Source organism: Ranitomeya variabilis, chromosome 1, assembly GCF_051348905.1.
Source record: "Ranitomeya variabilis isolate aRanVar5 chromosome 1, aRanVar5.hap1, whole genome shotgun sequence".
NCBI lineage: Eukaryota > Metazoa > Chordata > Amphibia > Anura > Dendrobatidae > Ranitomeya > Ranitomeya variabilis.
In genome coordinates this window covers 773,652,718-773,677,780 of record NC_135232.1, presented here as the reverse complement: position 1 = coordinate 773,677,780, position 25,063 = coordinate 773,652,718, and the positions used below count along the sequence as shown (strand labels likewise).

The 25,063-nt window shown below is 42.0% G+C and overlaps 1 protein-coding gene across 2 annotated transcripts in view; it reads left to right on the top strand.

Annotated features, from left to right (window-relative positions):
- Window positions 1-25,063, top strand: part of LINGO3 (leucine rich repeat and Ig domain containing 3) — a 72,734-nt gene that overhangs the window by 4,157 nt on the left and 43,514 nt on the right. The window contains exon 2 of one of the 2 annotated variants that reach the window (XR_013217695.1): window positions 16,828-16,967. The exons of the other annotated variant lie outside the window; for it this stretch is intronic. The gene's annotated coding sequence lies outside the window, so the exon portion shown is untranslated. Of the gene's footprint in view, window positions 1-16,827; window positions 16,968-25,063 lie in introns of those variants that run through there. 2 annotated transcript variants of the gene reach the window in all.

Sequence of the window (25,063 nt, the reverse complement as noted above, 5' to 3'; positions counted from 1 at the left end):
ATTTATTAACAGATGCATAAATCTTACAAACCAAAAAGTTTTGTTGCTCAGTTAAATTTTTATAAATTTTAAACATAAAAGTGTGGGTCAATTATTATTCAACCCCTAGGTTTAATATTTTGTGGAATAACCTTTGTTTGCAATTACAGCTAATAATCGTCTTTTATAAGACCTGATCAGGCCGGCACAGGTCTCTGGAGTTATCTTGGCCCACTCCTCCATGCAGATCTTCTCCAAGTTATCTAGGTTCTTTGGGTGTCTCATGTGGACTTTAATCTTGAGCTCCTTCCACAAGTTTTCAATTGGGTTAAGGTCAGGAGACTGACTAGGCCACTGCAACACCTTGATTTTTTGCCTCTTGAACCAGGCCTTGGTTTTCTTGGCTGTGTGCTTTGGGTCGTTGTCTTGTTGGAAGATGAAATGACGACCCATCTTAAGATCCTTGATGGAGGAGCGGAGGTTCTTGGCCAAAATCTCCAGGTAGGCCGTGCTATCCATCTTCCCATGGATGCGGACCAGATGGCCAGGCCCCTTGGCTGAGAAACAGCCCCACAGCATGATGCTGCCACCACCATGCTTGACTGTAGGGATGGTATTCTTGGGGTCGTATGCAGTGCCATCCAGTCTCCAAACGTCACGTGTGTGGTTGGCACCAAAGATCTCGATCTTGGTCTCATCAGACCAGAGAACCTTGAACCAGTCAGTCTGAGTCCTCCAAGTGATCATGAGCAAACTGTAGACGAGCCTTGACATGACGCTTTGAAAGTAAAGGTACCTTACGGGCTCGTCTGGAACGGAGACCATTGCGGTGGAGTACGTTACTTATGGTATTGACTGAAACCAATGTCCCCACTGCCATGAGATCTTCCCGGAGCTCCTTCCTTGTTGTCCTTGGGTTAGCCTTGACTCTTCGGACAAGCCTGGCCTCGGCATGGGAGGAAACTTTCAAAGGCTGTCCAGGCCGTGGAAGGCTAACAGTAGTTCCATAAGCCTTCCACTTCCGGATGATGCTCCCAACAGTGGAGACAGGTAGGCCCAACTCCTTGGAAAGGGTTTTGTACCCCTTGCCAGCCTTGTGACCCTCCACGATCTTGTCTCTGATGGCCTTGGAATGCTCCTTTGTCTTTCCCATGTTGACCATGTTTGAGTGCTGTTCACAAGTTTGGGGAGGGTCTTAAATAGTCAGAAAAGGCTGGAAAAAGAGATAATTAATCCAAACATGTGAAGCTCATTGTTCTTTGTGCCTGAACTACTTCTTAATACTTTAGGGGAACCAAACAGAATTCTGGTGGGTTGAGGGGTTGAATAATAAATGACCCTCTGAAAAAACTTTTCCCAATTTAAAAAAAAAAATAAACAAAGAAATAACATTCTTTTTTGCTGCAGTGCATTTCACACTTCCAGGCTGATCTACAGTCCAAATGTCACAATGCCAAGTTAATTCCAAATGTGTAAACCTGCTAAATCTGCAGGGGGTTGAATACTACTTGTAGGCACTGTATATATACATATAATAGTCCTCCATTCTATGCTAGGATTTGAGGAAGTGCCAATGTTGCTGATACTTTTACTTTGTGTACAACAGTGCAATGATAAGCAGCGTTTTGCAAAATTAAATGCCTTAGTGCCAAAACAGTGCTGGCTCTAAGTGTCAGAAAGGGAATAATCCCTTGTTAGAAACCCTAGGCTAATGCATTATCAGAAATTAACTCCACAGAGATAAGACATGACTGTCCGGGCAATTTGAACAAATACCACTTTAGATAATCATGGACATATAAAAGGAATATCAAAAACAGTATTTTGAGCAATTTGAGACTGGCATAAGTAAGGGTACTGTCACACTCTGCAACTTTCCAACGATCACGACCAGCGATACGACCTGGCCGTGATCGTTGGAAAGTCGTTGTGTGGTCGCTGGAGAGCTGTCACACAGACAGCTCTCCAGCGACCAACGATGCCGAAGGCCCCGGGTAACCAGGGTAAACATCGGGTTACTAAGCGCAGGGCCGCGCTTAGTAACCCGATGTTTACCCTGGTTACCAGCGTAAAAGTAAAAAAAAAAAAAACAGTACATACTCACATTCCGGTGTCCGTCAGGTCCCTTGCAGTCTGCTTCCCGCTCTGACTGACTCCCGGACGTAAGGCAGTACAGAGCACAGCGGTGACGTCACCGCTGTGATCTGCTTTCACCTTCCGGCCGGCAGTCAGTCAGAGCGGGAAGCAGATTGCAAGGGACCTGACGGACACCGGAATGTGAGTATGTACTGTTTGGTTTTTTTTACTTTTACGATGGTAACCAGGGTAAACATCGGGTTACTAAGCGCGGCCCTGCGCTTAGTAACCCGATGTTTACCCTGGTTACAAGCGAACGCATCGTTGGATCGGTGTCACACACACCGATCCAACGATGACAGCGGGAGATCCAGCGATGAAAGAAAGTTCCAAACGATCTGCTACAACGTACGATTCTCAGCAGGGTCCCTGATCGCTGCTGCGTGTCAGACACAGTGGTATCGTATGGATATCGCTGGAACGTCACGGATCGTGCCGTCGTAGCGACAAAAGTGCCACTGTGAGACAGTACCCTAAGATCAGACTATATATTACAAAAAAAGGAGCTATTGCCTTCTGCCACCTTGGGGTCTCTACCCTTTCTGAAGTGATTCCAACTAGTGAATGTGCATGTTGAAGTCCAACATGCCAAACCATACTTTTAGTAGCAGCACAAAGGAAGGTAGATTGTCGTTGGAATCTGTGAACATTATTGAGCTTTGATAAAATTACTTGTTTGTATGCAATTCAAAGTAATTCTTCAACTTAATGATACCATTTTCTGACCGAAATCACAACTAATGTTACTGGACACAACACTATTCAAATAGGAAAGTTTGGGATTGATTTTTATTTGATTTACCATTGGTTTCGAAATACACTAAAATGTATCATGCCAGGAGAGAGCAGTTTTGGGTTTTTTAAATTATACCTAATTTACAAAACAAGTTTATTAAACATACAGTATATCATCCATATGCTGCTCCATCTCCTTCTGCTCTACCATTCCTATCCGCAGCCTTGCGGTTCTCTTCCTGTGTGAACAGGTCTCAACCTTTTCCTTCACACTCCATTCCTTCCTGCTTGTATCCGTACCTGCACCTCCTGTGTGAACAGGTCCCAACCTGTTCCTTCATACACCACACCAACCAGCGCTGTGTCTCTGCCGTTCCTGCCAGCCTTGTGTCTCTGCCATACCTGCCAGCCCTGTGTCTCTGCCATACCTGCCAGCCCTGTGTCTCTGCCGTACCTGCCAGCCCTGTGTCTCTGCCATACCTGCCAGCCCACTAAATTCAAGAAATGGTTGAATCACCAGCAATATTTGCCACTAAAATGATCTCTCTTTGACACTGCTATTAACCCCAGATCTCAGTATATGATGAACCTTCTGAAAGTGAGATACATGCTTCTCAAATTTTTTCAACAGTTTTTCACAATATCCTTCTAGATAATTTAGCACAATTTTCATTATAGATTTTCATATATGAACTGCTAGTTTTCAGTTTGAGCCCCTTGGTCAGGTTTGGGATCGGGTCAAGACTTTAGGCCAGTCCCAAACAAACCATTTTGCTTTGAAGGCCATTCAGCTGGAAAGTTCTATCTTTAATTTTGCATTATTCACTTGCTCATAACCTAATTAAGTTCCATCTCATGAACAGATGGCCAGATACAGAATTCATGGTTCATCACCAATGGCAAGTTAATAGGGGGCAAATACAAGGCAGCAATATGGTTGTAAACAGCAGCCTTAGTGTTGCACTTTTATTTTTTATTTTGGTGAGTTTATGTTTGCTTCTTTAATTGCATGAAAATATTTCACTCTTCTCTTTTTTGTGGGCAGATTTACCTAAATGGTAGATATCTATTTTTACCTATATTATCTATTTTCTTTGCATTGTACAGACTGGCTGGTGCAGAAAGCTTAGAGGAGATAGCACAGAGTTATGAATCAGGAGTGGGGTCACAACAATTAAATGAAATTAAAAAAAAGCCACAGTAGGGCAATTATTATTTTATTAATTGGGCTTATTGTAAGAAATAAACATTCTCATTTATTTGTAGTGGTTGAAAAATCTGGCTAAAGAAAAACTGGAATAGATGCTCATTTAACCGGTTACATTACTTTATTTTACTGTCTGATCATCTGCATTAGCCATTATATTTGGCTAAGAACTTACTACTTGTTTCTTGAGAAGAGCAGCCAAATCCCCTTTGACTGTAAATCATGCAACTAACTACTTATTTGACTGCTAAATGTGATATTGCAATACTCCACTAACCTCCTTAATTGAACACCAGCTGGAACCATAAGAAGTGGAGAAATTATTTAATCTTCAATCACTGTTCTGTAAAAATAGTGAGTAGAAAGCAGTACATAATATACCCAAGGATAATGCACTACAAATAATAATAAAATATATATATGTCTATTACCAGATATTGTATACTACATAGATATGGGATAGATAGATAGATAGATAGATAGATAGATAGATAGATAGATAGATAGATAGATAGATAGATAGATAGATAGATAACAGTTAGATGGATAGATAGATAGATAGATAGATAGATAGATAGATATGGGATAGATAGATAGATAGATAGATAGATAGATAGATAGATAGATAGATAGATAGATAGATAGATAAATACATAGATAGATATGGGACAGAAAGATAGATAATAGATAGATACTGTAGATAGATACATAGGAGATAAATGATAGATATATAGATAGATAAATAGATAACAGATAGATGGATAATAGATAGGTAGATAGATAGATGATCGATAGATGATAGATAGATAGATAGATAGATAGATAGATAGATAGATAGATAGATAGATAGAAAGACGTAATATAGAAAATTGGAACAGCACACTATTAACACATACAGTGGGGAAAATAAGTATTTGATACACTGCCAATTTTGCAAGTTTTCTTATCTACACAGAATGGAGAGGTCTGTAATTTTGACACTGTGAGCTGAATAAATAGTGTTCTATGGGGGGTACTTAGTGGGCTGTAAGAGAGTTGATTGCTCTTATGAGAAATTGACTATCGATTATGATCCACTAGGAAAATAGAACATTTCCCTTTGGCACATTGTATATACCGTAACCATATGATCGATAGAGCAGCAGGATATAAGTTTTGAGGAACCCCCCAGGAAGAAGCTGCACGTGAAACGTGCGTCGGGGATCTACGCTGCCCGACTAGGTCGTATACCCTTCATTTATTTATGTCATCTTTTTGATCTCCTGTTTGCACCCATGGTTATTAAGTTTATTGTTGTATTAGAGGCGTTAGCCCTATTTTGTGGAATATGCCTGAAATATCCTTACCATTGTGGCAGTCCCTAGACTAGCACCATGCATCTTAATTGACTGACACATTTTTTTACAGCGTTTATCTGCATATTTGACAAACAGATACCACACATAGCCATAACCTATGGTATATAGAAATTCTCTGCATTAAGAAAATACATATAGCCATTAGCCACGCACGTGCATTATGATGACTTCATATTGTTGTAGTCCTTACTGATATTTGAGATATTAGTACAGCATATTTCAGCAAACTTATGGATGTATGTAAGTTCTCCCACCTACAAAGAATGGAGAAGTCTATAATTATTATCGTAGGTACACTTCAACTGTGAGAAACGGAATCTAGAAATAAAACCCAGAAAATCACCTTGCATGATTTTAAAATACCGTATACACTCATGTATAAGCCTGCCCGTTGATAAGCCGAGGCACCTAATTTGGCCACAAAAAACTGTGAAAGCGTATTGACTCAAGTATAAGCCGGGTATGCATTGTCCCCTCTTCCCTATCCTGGTATTCATGGTTCCTCATCCCTATCCTTGTATGCATGGCCCCTTCATCCCTATCCTTGTATGCATGGCCCCTTCATCCCTATCCTGGTATGCTTGGTTCCTCATCCCTATCCTGGTATACATGGCCTCCTCATCCCCATCCTTGAATGCATGGCCCCTTCATCCCCATCCTTGTATACATGGCCATCTCATCCCTATCCTGTTATGTATGGCCTCCTCATCCCTATTCTTGTATGCATGGTTCATCATCCCTATCAGTGCAGGAAGCGGACGGCGGGGGACGCGAAGGTGAGTATGTAGTGTTTGTTTTTTTTACATTTTACACTGGTAACCAGGGTAAACATCGGGTTACTAAGCGCGGCCCTGCGCTTAGTAACCCGATATTTACCCTGGTTACCATTGTAAAACATCGCTGGCATCGTTGCTTTTGCTGTCAAACACAACGATACACGGCGATCTGACGACCAAATAAAGTTCTGAACTTTAACCAACGACCAGCGATATCACAGCAGGATCCTGATCGCTGCTGCGTGTCAAACACAACGATATCGCTATCCAGGATGCTGCAACGTCACGGATCGCTAGCGATATCGTTTAGTGTGAAGGTACCTTTAGTGAGTTCAGGAGACAGTTGTCTGACACAGATGTATGTATGCCTATTTCTACCATTGCTGTACCATGAAACTAGTACAGCATTTGGAAGTAAAATGGCCCCACAGTATGCAAATCTTTTCATGGCCCAGCTTGAAAGTGACTTTTTGTCCTCATGTCCCATCAGGCTTCTGGCCTACTACCATTACCTTGATGATATTTTAATCATCTGGACGGAGTCTGAGCAACAGCTAAAGACATTCGATGAACAGTTTAATCAATTTCATCCCACCATCAACTTAACACTTAACGACTCCTGTACTGAAATAAACTTTTTTGGACACCATCATTAAGCTACATAACAATGAAATTGAGATATCCTTGTATCAGAAGCCGACTGTCCAACATACCTTATATGAGACAGTTTCCATCCAAAACACATAAAAAACTCTATTGTCTACAGCCAAGCCATCAGATACAATTGCATATGTTCCAACCCCATAGATAGAGACAAACACCTTGTTCTTAGAAAGACCTTTTTGAATCAGGGCTACCATCCAAGAACAATTGAAAACTAAATTACAAGAGCCACAGGAATATCAAGGAACCATCTCCTACATTACAAAGCTAAAGAAGAAAATAACCGGGTGCCTCTATTAGTCACCTACAATCCAAATCTGGAAGTGCTAAGGAGAGCTGCATGGAAATTACAACCTTTACTACAAAAAGATGCCCGATTACAATCCCTATTGCCAGACCCACCACTACTGTGTTTCAGGCAGCCCCCAAATCTAAGAAGCATCATTGTCAAGAGCTCCCTGTCCTCTCCAACAGCTACAGGAACCTTTTCCTGCAACCAGAAAAAATGTAAAACCTGTCCATTTATAATGACCATGGACAAGATAAAGATCCCCAATTCACATCAGGACTACAAGATACCAGGTACTTTCAGCTGCATCACATCTAACAAGGTGTACTGAATTATATGTACTAAATGTCCATCTGAGGGTCTGTGTGTAGGGGAGACAGGGCAAAAATTTAGAACAAGGATGAATTCTCATCGCCACACAGAATAAGAGAAAAAAGAATAGATCTACATGTGGCCAAACATTTTTGCATCCCCCGATCACAGTACATTGGACATGATATTACTTGTATTAAATGGTAACTTTAAATCTCAGAGAGATATAGTGCCTTGCGAAAGTATTCGGCTCCCTTGAACTTTTCAACCTTTTCCCACATATCATGCTTCAAACATAAAGATACCAAATGTAAATTTTTGGTGAAGAATCAACAATAAGTGGAACACAATAGTGAAGTTGAACAAAATTTATTGGTTATTTTACATTTTTGTGGAAATTAAAAAACTGAAAAGTGGGGCGTGCAATATTATTCGGCCCCTTTACTTTCAGTGCAGCAAACTCAGTCCAGAAGTTCATTGTGGATCTCTGAATGATCCAATGTTGTACTAAATGCCTAATGTTGATAAATATAATCCACCTGTGTGTAATTAAGTCTCCGTATAAATGCACCTGCTCTCTGATAGTCTCAGGGTTCTGTTTGAAGCACAGAAAGCATCATGAACACCAAGGAACACAACAGGCAGGTCCGTGATACTGTTATGGAGAAGTTTAAAGCTGAATTTGGATACAAAATGATTTCCAAAACTTTAAACATCCCAAGGAGCACTGTGCAAGCGATCATATTGAAATGGAAGGAGTATCATACCACTGCAAATCTACCAAGACCCGGCCGTCCCTCTAAACTTTCATCTCAAACAAGGAGAAGACTTATCAGAGTTGCAGCCAAGAGGCCCACGATCACTCTGGATGAACTGCAGAGATCTACAGCTGAGGTGGGACAGTCTGTCCATAGGACAACAATCAGTCGTACACTGCACAAATCTGGCCTTTATGGAAGAGTGACAAGAAGAAAGCCATTTCTCAAAGATATCCATAAAAAGTGTTTAAAGTTTGCAACAAGCCACCTGGGAGACACACCAAATATGTGGAAGAAGGTGCTCTGGTCAGATGAAACCAAAATTGAACTTTTTGGCAACAATGCAAAGTGATATGTTTGGCGTAAAGGCAACACAGCTCATCACCCTGAACACACCATCCCCACTGTCAAACATGGTGGTGGCAACATCGTGGTTTGGGCCTGCTTTTCTTCAGCAGGGACAGGGAAGATGGTTAAAATTGATGGGAAGTTGGATGGAGCCAAATACAGGACCATTCTTTAATAAAACCTGTTGGAGTCTGCAAAAGACCTGAGAATGGGACGGAGATTTGTCTTCCAAAAAGAAAATGATGCCAAACATAAAGCAAAATCTACAATGGATAAATAAATGTATCCAGGTGTTAGAATGGCCAAGTCAAAGTCCAGACCTCAATCCAATCAAGAATCTGTGGAAAGAGCTGAAAACTTCTGTTCACAAACGATCTCCATCAAACCTCACTGAGCTCGAGCTGTTTGCCAAGGAAGAATGGGCAAGAATTTCAGTCTCTCGATGTACAAAACTAATACAGACATACCCCAAGCAACTGGCAGCTGTAATCGCAGCAAAAGGTGGCCAGCAAAGTATTAAGTTAAAGGGGCCGAAAGCCCCATTTTCAGTTTTTGAATTTCCACAAACATTTAAAATAACCAATAAATTTTGTTCAACTTCACAATTGTGTTCCACTTGTTGTTGATTCTTTACATTTGGTATCTTTATGTTTGAAGCATGATTTGTGGGAAAAGGTAGAAAAGTTCCAGGGAGCTGAATACTTTCGCAAGGCACTGTAGAAGGATTAGGGAGTATAAATTAATGACAACCTTTGGCATTCTCAGCAGGAATGAATGTGTCGCATGGATTTATGTCTTTCTGCATCAATATTTTTACATCAATTAACCCCTTAAGCCCCAAGGGTGGTTTGCACGTTAATGACCAGGCCAATTTTTACAATTCTGACCACTGTCCCTTTATGAGGTTATAACTCTGGAATGCTTCAACAGGTCTTGGCGATTCTGACAATGTTTTCTCATGATATATTGTACTTCATGATAGTGGTAAAATTTCTTCGATATAACTTGCGTTTATTTGTGAAAAAAAATGGAAATTTGGCAAAAATTTTGAAAATGTTGCAATTTTCCAACTTTGAATTTTTATTTCCTTAAATCACAGAGATATGTCACACAAAATAATTAATAATTAACATTTCCCACATGTCTACTTTACATCAGCACAATTTTGGAACCAACATTTTTTGTTAGGGAGTTATAAGGGATAAAAGTTGACCAGCAATTTCTCATTTTTACAACACCAATATTTTTTAGGGACCACATCACATTTGAAGTCATTTTCAGGGGTCTATATGATAGAAAATGACCAAGTGTGACACCATTCTAAAAACTGCACCCCTCAAGGTGCTCAAAACCATATTCAAGAAGTTTATTAACCCTTCAGGTGTTTTACAGGAATTTTTGGAATGTTTAAAAACAATGAACATTTAACTTTTTTTCATAAAAAATGTACTTCAGCTCCAATTTGTTTTATTTTACCAAGGGTAACAGGAGACAATGGAGCCCAAAAGTTGTTGTACAATTTGTTCTGAGTATGCTGATATGTGGGGGTAAACCACTGTTTGGGTGCATGGCAGAGCTCGGAAGGGAAGGAGCGCCGTTTGACTTTTCAATGCAAAATTGACTGGAATTGAGATAGGATGCCATGTTGCGTTTGGAGAGCCCCTGATGTGCCTAAACATTGAAAACCCCCCCACAAGTGACACCATTTTGGAAAGTCACCCCCAAAGGAACTTATCTAGATGTGTTTTGACAGCTTTGAACCCCCAAATGTTTCACTACAGTTTATAACGCAGAGCCATGAAAATAAAAATTATTTTTTTTTCACAAAAATTATTTTTTAGCCCCCAGTCTTGTATTTTCCCAAGGGTAAAAGGAGAAATTCAACCCCAAAAGTTATCCAATTTGTCCTGAGTACGCTGATACCCCATATGTGGGGTGGAACCACCGTTTTGGTGCATGGCAGAGCTTGGAAGGGAAGGAGCGCCATTTGGAATGCAGACTTAGCTGGATTGGTCTGCAGGCGTCACGTTGCATTTGCAGAGCCCCTGATGCACCTAAACAGTAGAAACCCCCCACAAGTGACACCATTTTGGAAACTAGACCCCCCAAGGAACTTATCTAGATGTGTTGTGAGAACTTTGAACCCCCAAGTGTTTCACTACAGTTTATAACGCAGAGCCGTGAAAATAAAAAATAATTTTTTTCCACAAAAATTATTTTTTAGCTCCCTGTTTTGTATTTTTCCAAGGGTAACAGGAGAAATTGGACCACAAAAGTTGTTGTCCAATTTATCCTGAGTACGTGGATACCCCATATGTGGGGAGGATCCACCATTTGGGCGCATGGCAGAGCTCGGAAGGGAAGGAGCACCATTTGGAATGCAGACTTAGATGGATTGGTCTGCAGGCGTCACGTTGCATTTGCAGAGCCCCTGATGCACCTAAACAGAAGAAAACCCCACAAGTGACACCATATTGGAAACTAGACCCCCCAAGGAACTTATCTAAATGTGTTGTGAGAACATTGAACCCCCAAGTGTTTCACTACAGTTTATAACGTAGAGTCGTGAAAATAAAAATTCATTTTTTTCCCACAAAAATGTTTTTTTAGCCCCCCAAATTTTTATTTTCCCAAGGGTAACAAGAGAAATTGGACTCCAATTTTTGTTGTCCAATTTGCCCTGAGTATGCTGATACCCCATATGTTGGGGTAAACCCCTGTGTTGGCGCATGGGAGACCTCGGAAGGGAAGGAGCACTGTTTTACTTTTTCAATGCAGAATTGGCTGGAATTGAGATCGGACGCCATGTCGCGTTTGGAGAGCCCTGATGTGCCTAAACAGTGGAAACCCCCAATTCTAATTGAAACCCTATCCCAAACACACCCCTAACCCTAATCCCAACCATAACCCTAGCCACACCCCTAACCCTGACACACCCCTAACCCTAATCCCAACCATAAATGTAATCCAAACCCTAACCCTAACTTTAGCCCCTACCCTAACTTTAGCCCTGACCCTCACCCTAACTTTAGCCCCAACCCTAACTCTAACTTTAGCCCCAACCCTAACCCTAACTTTAGCCCCAACCCTAACTGTAGCCCTAACCTTAACTTTAGCCCCAGCCCTAACCCTAACTTTACCCCAGCTCTAACCATAGCTTTAGCCCCAACCCTAACTGTAGCCCTAACCTTAACTGTAGCCCTAACCCTAGCCCCAACCCTAACCCTAAGCCTAGCCCCAACCCTAACCCTAGCCCTTGACTGGAATTGAGATGGGATGCCATGTTGCGTTTGGAGAGCCCCTGATGTGCCTAATCATTGAAACCCCCCACAAGTGACACCATTTTGGAAAGTAGCCCCCAAAGGAACTTATCTAGATGTGTTTTCACAGCTTTGAACCCCCAAGTGTTTCACTACAGTTTATAACGCAGAGCCGTGAAAATAAAAATTCTTTTTTTTTCCACAAAAATTATTTTTTAGCCCCCAGTTTTGTATTTTCCCAAGGGTAAAAGGAGAAATTCAACCCCAAAAGTTATCCAATTTGTCCTGTGTACGCTGATACCCCATATGTGGGGGGAACCACCGTTTGTGCGCATGGCAGAGCTCGGAAGGGAAGGAGCGCCATTTGGAATGCAGACTTAGATGGATTGGTCTGCAGTCGTCACGTTGCATTTGCAGAGCCCTTGATGCACCTAAACAGTAGAAACCACCCACAAGTGACACCATTTTGGAAACTAGACCCCCCAAGGAACTTATCTAGATGTGTTGTGAGAACTTTGAACCCTCAAGTGTTTCACTACAGTGCATAACGTAGAGTCGTGAAAATAAAAATTCATTTTTTCCCACAAAAATGTTTTTTTTAGCCCCCCAAATTTTTATTTTCCCAGGGGTACCAAGAGAAATTGGACCCCAATTGTCGTTGTCCAATTAGTCCTGAGTATGCTGATACCCCATATGTTGGGGTAAACCCCTGTGTTGGTGCACGGGAGAGCTCGGAAGGGAAGGAGCACTGTTTTACTTTTTCAACGCAGAATTGGCTGGAATTGAGATCGGACGCAATGTTGCGTTTGGAGAGCCCTGATGTGCCTAAACAGTGGACACCCCCAATTCTAATTGAAACCCTATCCCAAACACACCCCTAACCCTAATCCCAACCATAACCTTAGCCACACCCCTAACCCTGACACACGCCTAACCCTAATCCCAACCATAAATGTAATCCAAACCTTAACCCTAACTTTAGCTCTTACCCTAACTTTGGCCCCAACCCTAACCCTAACTTTAGTCCCAACCCTAACTCTAACTTTAGCCCCAACCCTAACCCTAACTTTAGCCCCAACCCTAACTGTAGCCCTAACCTCAACTTTAGCCCCAGCCCTAACCCTAACTTTACCCCATCCCTAACCCTAACTTTAGCCCCAACCCTAACAGTAGCCCTAACCCTAACTGTAGCCCTAACTCTAGCCCCAACCCTAACCCCAACCCTAGCCCTAACCCTAGCCCTAAACCTAGCCTTAACCCTAACCCTAGCCCTAACCCTAGCCCCAACCCTAACCCTAACCCCAACCCTAATGCTAGCCCTAACCCTAGCCCTAACCCTAACCCTAACCCTATCCCTAACCCTAGCCCTAACCCTAGCCCCAACCCTAACCCTAGCCCCAACCCTAACTCTAACCCTAGCCCTAACCCTAACCCCAACCCTAGCCCTAACCCTAGCCCTAACCCTAGCCTTAATGGGAAAATGGAAATAAATACATTTTTCTAATTTTTTAATGTTTCCCTAACTAAGGGGGTGATGAAGGGGGTTTGATTTCCTCTTTTATAGCGGGTTTTTTAGCGGATTTTTATGATTGGCAGCTGTCACACACTAAAAGACGCTTTTTATTGCAAAAAATATTTTTTGTGTTACCACATTTTGAGACCTATAATTTTTCCATATTTTGGTCCACAGAGTCATGTGAGGTTTTTTTTTTTTTGCGGGACGAGTTGACGTTTTTATTGGCAACATTTTCAGGCACGTGACATTTTTTTTCGATTTTTATTCCGATTTTTGTGATGCAGAATGACCAAAAACCAGCTATTCATGAATTTCTTTTGGGGGGGCATTTATACCGTTCCGCATTTGGTAAAATGGATAAAGCAGTTTTATTCTTTGGGTCAGTATGATTACAGCGATACCTCATTTACATAATTTTTTTATGCTTTGGCGCTTTTATACGATAAAAACTATTTTATAGAAAAAATAATTATTTTGCATCGCTTTATTCTGAGGACTATAACTTTTTTATTTTTTTGCTGATGATGCTGTGTGGCAGCTCGTTTTTTGTGGGACAAGATGACGTTTTCAGCGGTACCATGGTTATTTATATCTGTCTTTTTGTTTGCGTGTTATTCCACTTTTTGTTTGGCGGTATGATAATAAAGCGTTTTTTGCCTCGCTTTTTTTTTTTTTACAGTGTTCACTGAAGGGGTTAACTAGTGGGACAGTTTTATAGGTCGGGTCGTTATGGACGCGGCAATACTAAATATGTGCACTTTTATTGTTTTTTTTAATTTAGATAAAGAAATGTATTTATGGGAACAATATTTTTTTTTTATTTATTTAGGAATTTTTTTTTTTTTTTACACATTTTAAATTTTTTTTTTTACCTTTTTACTTTGTCCCAGGGGGGACATCACTGTATAGTGACAGATCGCTGATCTGACACTTTGCAGAACACTGTGTCAGTTCAGCGATCTGATGTGCCCTGCTCCTGGCTTACCAGTGCCTGCTCTGAGCAGGCACTTGGTAAGCACCTCCCTGCTGGACCCGGAAGTAGCCCCGCGGCCATTTTGGATCCAGGGCCTGCAGGGAGGAGACGCTCGGTACAAGGTGAGCACATCGCCTTGTACCGATCGTCTCAGGGAAGCAGGCAGGGAGCCCCCTCCCTGCGCGATGCTTTCCTGTACCGCCGGAACACTGTGATCATGTTTGATTGCAGTGTGCCGGTGGTTAATGTGCCGGGGGCGGTCCGTGACCGCTCCTGGCACATAGTGCCGGATGTCAGCTGCGATAGTCAGCTGCGATATTTTCAAAGGTAAAGTGGACTTTAATTAGCCCATGTGCCCATGTTTACTTTATCTTTGGTAAAATTGGAGTGTTGCCTGCCTTTTTCAATTCATAGATAGATATGTGATAGATAGATAGATAGATAGATAGATAGATAGATAGATAGATAGATAGATAGATAGATAATTGATATCAAAACAAAAAGGAAAACTAGGAAGACAATAAAGATATTTGGTGTATATTCATTATCACCAATAGTGTATAATATTTGTTTCAACGAATTAGGAAAAACTTTACTTGGTTGGTACCCTGCCATAGTTACATTATGGTTCTTCACTGATGCACAGAGCTACGTATATTATATTATGGATCCATATAGTGGACATCTGAAATTTCTACTGTACACTCATACAAAAGCTGAGTTATTTCTCAAGGATGAATCTGTGATAATAAAATTATGCCATGGACCATTGCATGCTGTATTGCAAAGGTAACATATACCATAAACAGTCACCATATGCAACGAAACCTATTGCCTATGACTCCATATTGCAAAACTTTGGGAACCCATGTGCCACAAAGCAAACTTGATGCACATGGCCAACTTAACTAAGATATAGATATAGATCATATTTAAAGAGGACCTTTCAGTGGATTTTTTCAGCTACATATCTCCTACAATTTGCGCTGCTCCACTGATTCTGGAACAGTTTATCTTTTTCTTCTGCATCTTTTGATTCCATAATTATACCCCGTGGAAATAAGGAAGCAAATTTAATGTTTAACCAACTGGGTGTATACCCCAGAACTTTTCTCTGGTTGTTTGCTATTTCTCCTCTGCATTGACCAATCAAAACATGACTGCGCCCACAGAGAAGTTCTGTGGTATACACCCATTTAGTTGAAGGGAAAAATTAGCATCTTTATTAGCGTGGAATAGCTTTGGAACAGAGGAGTATACAAAAAGAAGAAAAAATGTTCTAGAATCAGAGGAACAGAATCAAATCGAGGAGGTACACAGTTTAACTTAAAAAAAACAGTGTAAGCTCCTCTTTATGAATACTTGTGGCGAGTTCGTGGGAAATTAGATCAGAAATGTACAAGTTCAGCCTACGAAAGTATTGGCAGGAAGGATAGAGTTGAGAGTGGATAGGGAGGGCACGAAAGAGTTGAAAGAGTAGCCACCGAGAAGGTCATCGCAGCAATGTCTGTGAGAGGAATTTACAATTATATTCATTGACTGGGGAAGTTGGGGAAAGACTAGACATAAGAAATATTACATTTGAAAGTAGCATGTAGGTAAGATTTACGGGTTTAAGTGTGCAGTTTGAAAGACAGGGCAGAGACAATGGTTATCCTAAAGCAATGGGCTTGTGAGAAGTGGAACCCATCCAGAGGATAAGTCTGGTGGAGGAAGGAGGTGAGTGACATGGTGGAAAAATAATGAATCCACTTTTTTTTAGAAATTGAGAACAGTAGAAGCTGACACTCTTGAATTTTCAATAGCAAACAGGTAATACGTTATATGAACCAGAGGTAAATCTGAGTGTGTCATCAGCATAAAAGTGGTAGTAAAAGCCGTGAGAGTCTATCAGCTGTCCTAGGCTAAAGTCTTAGATGAACAAGAGTAGGCTTCCCAGGACAAAGTCTTAAAGGACATCAACAGGGAAAGGATGAGACAAAGTGGTCTTGTGTGAATTGGAGGCAATAAATATTCAGTTTCTAAATTAGGAACAGATCCAGGAGAGAGATAAGGTTATGATTCCAAGGGATAAGAGTGTTTGTCAGAGGAGGGAGTGGTCAATTGTTTCAGGCAGAGGATTGGCAGGTAGCAGATTAGTAACTTTGGCTAAAGAAGTTGTCCACTTTCAGGAAAGTGGGCTCCAAACTTGTATGAAATACATAAAATAAACTCAGCAGGTAATCTCCCTCCCATGATCAAGTGCCAGCTCCCAGAAGCTTCTACAGTCCTGATGTTTTGAGTATAGTAGTAACATCACATCACAATACCTGTAACCAATCTAGCCAGTCACTTTGTTCAACGGTTCGTGCACTGAGCTCAACGTCATGTGCCATCAACCACAGTGCACAAGCACTGCTGTTAATGCCACATACCCTATAGTCAAAACACTGGGACCAGAGCTGAGGCAGAGAGTTGATAATGGACCCAGAAAGGGTGAATACCAGCTGAACCTGTTATTTTATGTATTTTACACAGGTTAAGACAAACACTTTCCTGAAAATGGACAACCCCTGTAAGGCCATTTCAGTTGGCCGGTGATGTCAGAAGCCAGATTATAGCTGATGAAAATGCAAGATGGATGGGACGTGGGAAGATAGTTCAAGGTAGACAAGTTGTTCAAGGAGTTTAGATATATAAATGTAAGTTTTCAATAGCTAACCCCTTTTCAGTACAGCCAAAACAATATTAGTTTACTTCAAATATATGGCATACCCTACCATTACCATAGTGTACTCTATTCATTTAACTTTATCAGAAGAGAAAGAAAGAGGTAAATAACGGCAGGAATTTCTTTGTTTGGTGTATGGTTCAGGGGTATTTATTACTCAGCCTGGTACAGAAAACTGCTGAAACCACAATTCTTTTTAATTATAAGCTGTGAACATCACAGGAGATAACTGCTTAAACTTAAAATGCAGATCCTTTGTTTTTAAGGTAGGTAAGCCAAAGCCATAGGTGTCAGGTAGTGGTCTATAGTCATCTTTCCATTGAGATCACTTGCGCGTTTGGTTGAGCCAAAGGTGCATTTGTATAGGGATCGAGAAGAACAGTTGTTGGCCCATTTAGTCAACAGCTATTGTATGGTATGGCCAATTTAAGACATAATTTATGGATTTACATTCAAATTGTTACAGAAAGGCAAATCTCCAGATTTAGTTGTTCCCAAAAGAACTGCTACATTTATAGCCACATATGTCTGGCAAGCAAAATCAGTAGATTTGTCAGAAACATCATTATCCTTCTGTTCCCTTGTTGTGTTTGTAAATCAAGCAGAACCACCTCATGATCTCCTGCATGCTATATCTTTACAGGACATCTGATCTGAGTATGATAAGCATCCATTCCAGACGGCACTCAAAATCCGTGGTTCTCGTGTCTAGGGCTGGCATCCCATTGCAAATAACATAAGAAGACCGGCACTCACTTGTAAATTTGCAGAATTTGTAGAATTTTATTCCATGCTCTTCAAAAACAAATGTCTGTTTTTTGAAGAGCATAGAATAGAAATCTGCAAATTCTTCAAATTTACAAGTGAGTGCCATTGATCTGAGTATGAGTTATCCATTCAATATACAGAAATAAATGATCACCTGCAGTGAATATGGAAACAAATGCATCCTTATTTACAGAAAGAGGTTAAGGTGTAGTCTATCAAATAATATTTAGACATGTACATATGCCAAATGCTTAATTATCCTTCTGCACCCTATTCTTTAGGTTTACTTGAGCCAGCAGATCCTTAAGCATTGTAACAGCAGTCATTTATAGACTTTATAGGTACTTCCATCGTTTAGACTTTACCTTAATACCATGTGCAAAAAACTAATGAGAGATACCCCAACCAAATTTATTGAAAGAAAATTAATGTGGCAGGTCGGCTCACTAAGCTGCTCCTCAAGGTAGACACAGGCACACATGGGTTAAAATCTCTGGGTGGTTTATTGTATCATAAACCCCAAAATGGTAACAGAAAACAGCCTTTCTGGCTCAAAAGGAAAAAAAAAGTTTATAAGCAGTCCTGCCCAACACTTCTGGGCCAATACATTTGGCAGCTCCCACAGAAGTATCAGCCTAGGCCTTGCTTGCCTCTACACAACACCCCGACCGAAAAAAAAAAAAACTGGCTGGACATTTATCTCCCCAGTCACACCCATGAGGTTGAGATATGGTGAGTAGGCATCCCGCCCATCTCTTACCTACTCACCTAAAACCCCACCCATAACATCATGCTGAAAAGACACTTATGGGTTTTTAGATCACGGAGGAAAGCAGATTCTGTGACACATATCTCCCATCATATAGTGCCATTGACCCTGTCACATTAATGACAAGAGTGTAAGACCTCAAGCTTTTCCTACTGAAAGAACTTAATACAGCTTATCAGAAAAAATCGAGCTATAATATAACATTTATTTGACTCAAATATTAAAATAGTCAAAAAAACACCAGGAAAGGTAATCAAATATAACGATACCAATAATACTACTAGATACCAGGGCATTTAACATCCAAAATTTAAATGTGGAGTACTCTGTCTCACCCTATTGATGCCCTGAGAAGTGTCAATTCCTGGCTGTGGAGGTTGGCATCCTGACTTGTACGCAATCTGGCGCCCCGTTCATCAACGGCTAGCCCTAATGTTCCCTATTGTCATCTGATCTAGGGTTACTTATCACCATCAAAACAGCCAAAATCTTTTTAGTACTTTGTGGTTTTTTGGACTACCTGTGGTAAATCGCTTTCTAATATTGAGTCTCTTGTTTTTGACCACCCTAGTAGTATCTCATTTTGATGGATAATGGCTATTGAGGTTTTTTGGCTGTTTTGTTGGTGATAAGTAACCCTAGATCAGAGTACAACAGGGAACATTAGGGCTAGCTGTCAGTGAGCGGGGGCGCCAGATTGCGTCCGAGCTAGGGTGCCAACCTCCACTGCCAGGAAGGGACGCTTCTCCGGGCAACAATAGGGTGAGAGAGAGTACTCCACATTTAAATTTTGGGTACTAAGTGCCCTAGTATCTTATAGCGTTATTGTTATGTTTGATTATCTTTCCTGGTCTCTTTTTAGACTATTTTAATATTTGTTTCAAATAAATGTTACATTATTATTATTTTTAATAAGCCGTATTTTGTTAAACTCGTCACTTGGCATGCTTTGAAAAAATAACTTAGTGGCTAAAACCTAGAAAATTTGATTTGTCAGTTTTTAGTGTCCTATAAAAAAATAAATGTACGAAATATTGATTCAAATACTAAAAAGGATAAGACTGCACTGTTACCTTCTACATATCCTGGCTCTCCTGCACCACTGGTTCTTTACTGCTTTTGCTTATGCTACATAATGGTAAATGTGTACTTCCGACAGGTTACTACTACAGCCGATCCCTTGCTGGATAAAACGTAGACACCATGAACTTAATTCAAACAGCCTGATTATGCGCAAAATTTAGCACAGTGGTGCACGTTATGATAAATTTGGCACATCTTGCTAGGAGTTAGGCACTTTTACGGATTGACATTTTTATATGTCTTACTTTAGACCGTTCATTTTTGCCTAAAATTTGGCACATGCCAATAATAAATACTGTATTTTTTGGACTACAAGACGCACTTTTCCCCCCCAAAAAAGGGGGGAAAATGGGGGGTGCGTCTAATAGTCGCAATGCAGGCTTACCGTGGTGGCAGAGGTACGGTGGCAGAGGTGTGGTGGCAGAGGTGCGGCGGCAGACGTGCGGGGATGAGGAGGCGCAGTGAGCGGGGTCCCTTTCCCCGGTGAGGTGATGCAGCAGCCCGGTAAGCAGCAGAGCCGGGTGAATCCTGTTGTTAGCGGTGGTGGCGGCCATCTTACGGAGGCCCCGCGTGCGCAGATGGAGCGCTCTGCTTCCCGGGGCTTCAGGAAAATGGCCGCGGGATGCCGCGCGTGCGCAGATGGGGATTGCAGCGGCCATTTTCCTGAAGTTCGTGGCTTCAGGAAAATGGCCGTCGCGATCTCCATCTGCGCACGCGTGGCATCCCGCGGCCATTTTCCTGAAGCCCCGGGAAGCAGAGCGCTTCATCTGCGGACCCGCGGCCTCGGGAAGATGGCCGCCACCACCGCTAACAACAGTATTCACCCGGCTCTGCTGCATCACCTCACCGGGGAAAGGGACCCCTCTGACGCCATACCTCTCACTGCGCCTCCTCATCCCAGGACCTCCTCATCCCAGGACCTCCTCATCCCAGCACCTCCTCATCCCAGCACCTCCTCATCCCAGGACCTCCTCATCCCAGGACCTCCACATCCCAGCACCTCCTCATCCCAGGACCTCCTCATCCCAGGACCTCCTCATCCCAGGACCTCCTCATCCCAGCACCTCCTCATCCCAGCACCTCTGCCGGTAACCACTGCTGCAACCCTCCCATGGACACCAGACCGTGGCATTGCCCACCTAAGCAGGAAGGGACCCTGCTCAGGTGCACGCCGTTCCGCATCACCCCACCTCTGCCGACACCATGCCTCCTGTGACCCTGCTCTGCCACCGCCAGCCCTCAGGTAAGATACTGTAAATTCGGACAATAAGACGGACCCCCATCTTATAAAAAAAAAATTTTTCTGCAATTTTCACCCCAAATTTGGGGTGCGCCTTATGGTCCGGTGCGTCTTATATTCCGAAAAATACGGTACTATATACACTGCTCCAAAAAATAAAGGGAACACCAAAATCCCACGTCCTAGATATCACTGAATGAAATATTCCAGTAAATCTTTATTCATTACATAGTGTAATGTGTTAAGAACAATAAAACCTAAAAATTATCAACGTAAATCACAACTAATATCCTGATGAGGACTGGAGTTGGAATGATGCTCAAAATCAAAGTGGAAAATGAAGTTACAGGCTGATCCAACTTCAGTGGAAATGCCTGAAGACAAGGAAATGATGCTCAGTAGTGTGTGTGGCTTCTACATGCCAATATGACCTCCCTACAATGCCTGGCCATGCTCCTCATGAGGCGACGGATGGTCTCCTGAGGTATATCCTCCCAGACCTGGACTAAAGCATCCGCCAACTCCTGGACAGTCTGTGGTGCAACGTGACGCTGGTGGATGGAGTGAGACATGATGTCCCAGATGTGTTCAATCGGATTCAGGTCTGAAGAACGGGCAGGCCAGTTCATAGCTTCAATGCCTTCATCTTGCAGGAACTGCTGACACACTCCAGCCACATGAGGTCTGGCATTGTCCTGCATTAGGAGGAACCCAGGGCCAACCGCACCAACATATGGTCTCACAAGGGGTCTGAGGATCTCATCTTGGTACCTAATGGCAGTCAGGCTACCTCTGGATAGCACATGGAGGCCTGTGGGGCCCAACAAAGAAATGCCAACCCACACCATTACTGACCCACTGCCAAACTGGTCATGCTGAAGGATGTTGCAGGCAGCAGATCACTTTCCACAATGTCTCCAGACTCTGACACATGTGCTCAGTGTGAACCTGCTTTCACAGAGCACAGGGCACCAGTGGTGAATTTGCCAATCCTGGTGTTCTGTGGCAAATGCCTAGCATCCTGCATGGTGTTGGGCTGTGAGCACAACCCCCATCTGTGGACGCCGGGCACTCAGACCATCCTCATGGAGTTGGTTTGTAACCGTTTATGCAAACATATGCACATTTGTGGCCTGCTGGATGTCTTTTTGCAGGGCTCTGGCAGTGCTCCTCCTGTTCCTCCTTACACAAAGGCTGATGTAGTGGTCCTGCTGCTGAGTTGAAGCCCTCCTACTCCCCCCTCCACATCTCCTGGTGTACTGGCCTGTCACCTGGTAGCACCTCCAGCCTCTGGACACTATGCTGACAGACACAGCAAACATTCTTGTCACAGCTTGCATTGATGTGACATCCTGGATGAGATGCACTACCTGAGCCACTTGTGTGGGTTGTAGAGTCCGTCTCATGCTACCCCAAATGTGAAAGCACAAACAACATTCAAAAGTGACCAAAACATCAGACAGAAAGCATCGGTACTGAGATGTGGTCTGTGGTCCCCACCTGCAGAACCGCTCCTTTATTGAGTGTCTTGATAATTGCCAATAATTTCCATCTGTTGTCTATTCCATTTGCACAACAGCATGTGAAATTGATTGTCAAACAGTGTTGCTTCCTAAGTGGACAGTTTGATTTCACAGAAGTTTGATTTACTTGGAGTTACAGGTCCTTCTCAAAAAATTAGCATATAGTGTTAAATTTCATTATTTACCATAATGTAATGATTACAATTAAACTTTCATATATTATAGATTCATTATCCACCAACTGAAATTTGTCAGGTCTTTTATTGTTTTAATACTGATGATTTTGGCATACAACTCCTGATAACCCAAAAAACCTGTCTCAATAAATTAGCATATTTCACCCGTCCAATCAAATAAAAGTGTTTTTTAATAACAAACAAAAAACCATCAAATAATAATGTTCAATTATGCACTCAATACTTGGTCGGGAATCCTTTGGCAGAAATGACTGCTTCAATGCGGCGTGGCATGGAGGCAATCAGCCTGTGACACTGCTGAGATGTTATGGAGGCCCAGGATGCTTCAATAGCGGCCTTAAGCTCATCCAGAGTGTTGGGTCTTGCGTCTCTCAACTTTCTCTTCACAATATCCCACAGATTCTCTATGGGGTTCAGGTCAGGAGAGTTGGCAGGCCAATTGAGCACAGTAATACCATGGTCAGTAAACCATTTACCAGTGGTTTTGGCACTGTGAGCAGGTGCCAGGTCGTGCTGAAAAATGAAATCTTCATCTCCATAAAGCATTTCAGCCGATGGAAGCATGAAGTGCTCCAAAATCTCCTGATAGCTAGCTGCATTGACCCTGCCCTTGATGAAACACAGTGGACCAACACCAGCAGCTGACATGGCACCCCACACCATCACTGACTGTGGGTACTTGACACTGGACTTCAGGCATTTTGGCATTTCCTTCTCCCCAGTCTTCCTCCAGACTCTGGCACCTTGATTTCCGAATGACATGCAAAATTTGCTTTCATCAGAAAAAAGTACTTGGGACCACTTAGTAACAGTCCAGTGCTGCTTCTCTGTAGCCCAGGTCAGGCGCTTCTGCCGCTGTTTATGGTTCAAAAGTGGCTTTACCTGGGGAATGCGGCACCTGTAGCCCATTTCCTGCACACCAGACTCAGTCCACTGCTTCCTCAGGTTCCCCAAGGTCTGGAATCGGTCCTTCTCCACAATCTTCCTCAGGGTCCGGTCACCTCTTCTCGTTGTACAGCGTTTTCTGCCACATTGTTTCCTTCCAACAGACTTACCATTGAGGTGCCTTGATACAGCACTCTGGGAACAGCCTATTTGTTGAGAAATTTCTTTCTGGGTCTTACCCTCTTGCTTGAGGGTGTCAATGATGGCCTTCTTGACATCTGTCAGGTCGCTAGTCTTACCCATGATGGGGGTTTTGAGTAATGAACCAGGCAGGGAGTTTTTAAAAGCCTCAGGTATCTTTTGCATGTGTTTAGAGTTAATTAGTTGATTCAGAAGATTAGGGTAATAGGTCGTTTAGAGAACCTTTTCTTGATATGCTAATTTATTGAGACAGGTTTTTTGGGTTTTCAGGAGTTGTATGCCAAAATCATCAGTATTAAAACAATAAAAGACCTGACAAATTTCAGTTGGTGGATAATGAATCTATAATATATGAAAGTTTAATTGTAATCATTACATTATGGTAAATAATGACATTTAACACTATATGCTATTTTTTTGAGAAGGACCTGTATATTCTGATGTTTAAGTGTTCCCTTTATTTTTTTGAGCAGTGTATTTTACTCCATTTGCAAAACCTATTTTGAAGCTGAAAAACTAAGGTGTTGAGTGAGCCACATTTGTACTTTCTGGCACAGCACATAAATAGATTTGGTTAAAATGAGGCACAACATTCTTTTTGTATGTGCATTCTGGCAAGCCCTGCACCGTTGACCCACACGGCCAAGTGTCCCTTGAAAAAATGTCGAATGTCGTCAACTGTGATTGAAGTGATTTTGACAATAAAATATTGTGGGGTTAACATCCTCAGTAGCACCAGAAGTAGACCGACCCACGGTGTAACGTATAATTACAGGCTTCTTTGTGCCATCTGCAGCTGTTACCATCAGTCAAGTATACAAAGACTATGAATTGATGCCATTCATGATATAGCTCTACTGTAGTGAATTAGTAGTTATGGCTCTACACCAGCAGTTACATTCATTGTTGCAGTGTGTGCTGGCTAAATGAGCCATTATCTGTGTATTTGAACAGGTTACACAGCAAGGGAACATATAAGGTTTCTGTTCCTTTCATGTATTACAAGTTCTCTAGTTTCTCTTTGGCTGCATGCACAATACAGAAAAAGAACCAGAGTGACCTGTCTGTCTGACATGAATAATTTCATTCACGCTTCCCTCACCATACCCATTGTGAGGTAGGTAGGAGTTAGGTTACCAGCTGGTATACACCAATAGCTGTCACATAGAGTATGTGCACAGCTCAAAACACAACCCCAACAGTGTTCTTTAAAGAGGACCTGTCACCAGGTCAAAGGTGGACCAATCCATGCTCTTATTTTATTCCCACTGCTCTCCTGAGTATTCCGTTTGTTTTTGTTTTTTTCAAATCCACCATACAATTTGGGCCTTTTTATGTAATGCTTCCAAAATGCTCATTTTTATGGTCTTTACCAAG